Source organism: Sus scrofa, chromosome 2 (genome assembly GCF_054392235.1).
Source record: "Sus scrofa isolate SSC_HxYL_T2T_F1_AM1 chromosome 2, Sscrofa_HxYL_maternal_Yorkshire_Landrace_v2.0, whole genome shotgun sequence".
Lineage (NCBI taxonomy): Eukaryota > Metazoa > Chordata > Mammalia > Artiodactyla > Suidae > Sus > Sus scrofa.
In genome coordinates this window covers 65,470,014-65,473,809 of record NC_139384.1, presented here as the reverse complement: position 1 = coordinate 65,473,809, position 3,796 = coordinate 65,470,014, and the positions used below count along the sequence as shown (strand labels likewise).

Sequence of the window (3,796 nt, the reverse complement as noted above, 5' to 3'; positions counted from 1 at the left end):
TTTCCTCCTGAGAAATGTTTTGTGGTTTCTGCCAATAAATCTCACAAACTAGTAGAAGATTCAGCAATGGGGTTTTATTTACAGTAGGATAAAGGCAAAGAGGGGCATCTTTTCCCACAGTTATCAGCCAGATTATTTTCTTTATTCTTAGTTTGGTTTTAAATGGCCTCAGATTTTTATAGTGGCCAAAGTTTTTGGTTTTTGAATGGCCTCCATAAGGTCTAAGAAATATTGTCAATTTTTAATTGGCTGTCTTATGGACATCAAGGAACACTTTTGCTTATACAGTGTGCCAAAATCATGGGAAACACCAAAACATATCATCTATCTACCTATCATCTATCTATCTATATATCTATCTAGTCAGTTTGATCTTTTTGTACAATATAAGCTTGGTTAGAGTTACTACTTCAACTTGTTGAGCTGAAATAACAAAGATAGAATGTTTTTTACAATGATTTCACAGAGAGAGACAATATAGCCAAACCTACATTTTTTTGGTCATTTCTCAAATAAGAACCACTAGTAAACAGCATCAAATCAACCTTCAGCATCCATTCAGCTTGCCTCAAGAAAAATATTATCCCCCTACCATAGAAAGTCCACAAACAAATAGCCACTCCTGGTTGAGCCAAATGCCCTGAGACCCAAGGATGTTTTTAAGTACATGAGAATTAATCAAAATTGCCATTTCAGGTGGTAAGGCCAAGTCAGTACTATCATTTATATATTCAAGTTTTGCATTTTCTAAGGTGTGTTCTCTTCAAGATTCTCCCCAAGTTACAATTCACAACTTGGCTTCCTTATCTTGTCCTTCTGTCACCTTCAAGTAACAGCTTTGCAAATGGCTCGAAACTTTCTATCCGGAGAATAAACCCCTGCATCTCTGGTTTACAAGGTGGTTATGTCAAGAGTAATAACCTGAAGGATCTGAATCTGCTGAGGAGTCAGCAAATACTATTCTGGTTGCCTTGGTATCAAGTGTCTGTTGGTAATTTATCTTCCCCCTTGTGTATACCTGGGCATCTAAATTATCTCTTATGTCCAATAAAATAGGTGAAATAGTCACAATGGTATTGACAGTAGCTATTAAAAGAATTTGGGTAAAGTCAAAGTCCACATTTTGATAATGAATGTATGTATTAAATTATGTATGGTTTTATTTTGGATCTAATACCTTAAGCAGAGCTGCTGAAAGATCATTACATAGACTTTTTCCTAGTTAGTCAGCCTCATTTAATAGGAACAACGGTTTGTTAACTTCAACAGCCTTGAAGACATTGTTTATACAAACAGGCATATTGACAACATAGATGTACTTTTATCCTTGAATATCACACTGATAGCATACTCCTTCAGGTGCAATTCTGTTGCAAACTTGATCTACATTATCAGATACTGATCTTTCCATATTTGTTTTACCAACTTGAGGAGGGCCAGTGAAGCAAAAATTGGCTGTTAAAATTGTTTTCAGCTGTCTGTCAAATATTTCAGCACTTTTTGCCATGGCATAATGGCCATTATCCAGAAGAATTCAGGCAGCTTGAATGTTGAGATGGCCAGCTGTACTTCAGTTCCAAGGGATTTCCACAATAAGTTCTAGTCAGAGCATATTCTGTCATTGAATGCAGCAATTTTTAGTCTTTTTATCTTTTTGACACAGGCTTTATGGTTGTTTCCTGATCCATATATCATGACAATGTCATAATTATCTTAATCCTTATCCTCATTTTCTAATGTTCATGAGATGGATGTAACCCTACTATTATGGTGTATTAGAACAACTTATCATTATCTTCTTTGTGTTTTCTGGTTTTTTTCAAAGCAAATTTAATCCTTAAATTTGTTTGACAAATAGTGTTATCATCATCCTCAATATTTCCTCCAGATTCACAGTATCTAAAATCTAGAGCTTTTTTCTTTTTTTTTTTTGGTTTTTTGGATAATTGATGTCAGAATGTCTGGTAGAGCTATTGGAAGACTATCTAAAAGACATCTTGACTTAGCAACCACAGGGAAACACATATCCAAACATTTCGTAAAATTGTAGTCTGTATTTGTAAAACTCTTCTTATCCTAACTCCTTTCTAGTTTTACAGATGTTGAAAATTTCTCAAGCTGTTTCAACAGTTCCATTTCAACAAGATATGACTTCTCTTGAAAAACCTGTATGATCTGAAAGTAGCAAAGGTATGTAGAGTGAGGAGCCCACCAAAACCTGACAAAACCTGAACTGTCAGTGCAGTTGTTCCAATCCTGTGCAATGCTGGTGGGCCCTGATTATTGCTATCCATGTTGGTCATTTTGGAAATGAGGTCCAGGATGCTATTCTGCAGGCCATGAATGGCAGCTCTGCCCCAGCTGCCAATTGCAGAGCCAGTCAACAATAGGAAACAGACAATAGGAATTCTTCTGTGTCAGCAGCAGTGGAAGGTGGTTGGAGGAAAATTATGGAAAGATGAGAGAAAAAAATGTATATTAAATAAAAGTTTACTTGTTATGCAGATGAGTATATGAGGTGAAAAATATTATCTCTGAAAGTAGCTTTCTTCCTCCTACAGATATTTTACTAATGAAATTTATTTTATAAATATAAACTTCCTCTTCCAGAAGGAAGTGTATATTTTGTTTTAGTAAGTTAAGGAAGAGTTCATGAGCTTTTTCTGAATTAGCTGCATTCTCAATTGTCTTTAGCTCAAAATAATTTGTATACCAAAGTGGCATATTTTGGGATATCAGGTTCTGGCCTCCTTCAAGAAGAAGCAACTTGTTATGGACAGTCTTTTTTTTTTCTCCTTAACCCATAGACACCAAGTTTCTAGGGGCCACCAGCAAACAGGATTCTGACACAACAAGTTTCAGGGAATCGTCTTTATTCCCAAGGGACTAAGACATACCATTGGGGTATATCAGTACAGATCATGTAGCTATTGAAAAGAATACACATAAATTTAACGACCTGAAAATGGATGATAAATTTATCAAAAATTTTGAACTAATAATATTAAACCAAAGGTAATATAGATTTCAATAGGATATAGTAATATGATTAGTCAAATAACCATTAAAGACATTTATTTATTTATGTTTAAAATCAACTGTTATTTATTTTATTTTTTATGTAATGATTTTTATTTTTTTCATTATAGCTGGTTTTCAGTGTTCTGTCAGTTTTCTACTATATAGCATGGAAACAACCTAAATATCCATCAAAAGATGATTGGATTAGGAAGATATGGTATATATACACAATGGAATACTACTCAGCTCTAAAAAAGAACAAAATAGTGCCATTTGCAGCAACATGGATTGAACTAGAGACTCTCATTCTAAGTGAAGTAAGTCAGAAAGAGAAAGACAAATATCATTAAAGATATTTAATTCATATTTAAAAGGCTCCAGGTAATGAAATTTCCAGGCCCACTAAGAAATTCTACTGAGCTTTTGGATAAGAACAAATATGGATTGTACACAATAGTTTCCATAAAATGCAGTCCCTCTTAACCTAATTCCAGACTAATACAGGATAACAAAAGATAAAGCACAATAAAATAAATATATGCTATTTCCTATGACGAATAACTCTTATGATCTTAGATATAATACCATGAACAAAATATTAACAAACCAAATCAAACAATGTATGAAAATATCAATGCATTATTGACCAAAGGGGATTTATCCCAGGTATGCAAAACTGGTTCAATACTTGAAAAGTAATCAACAAATTAGTCTTATTAACAAGCAAAAGATGTTGAAAAACTTTGACAAAATCTAGCTCCTATTCATGACAAAC

The 3,796-nt window shown here is 33.8% G+C and overlaps 1 pseudogene; it reads right to left on the bottom strand.

The window, feature by feature from the left end:
• Window positions 1-540: 540 nt before the first annotated feature.
• On the bottom strand, window positions 541-2,303 carry LOC100625148 (lon protease homolog 2, peroxisomal pseudogene; annotated as a pseudogene).
• Between the last annotated feature and the right edge of the window lie 1,493 nt (window positions 2,304-3,796).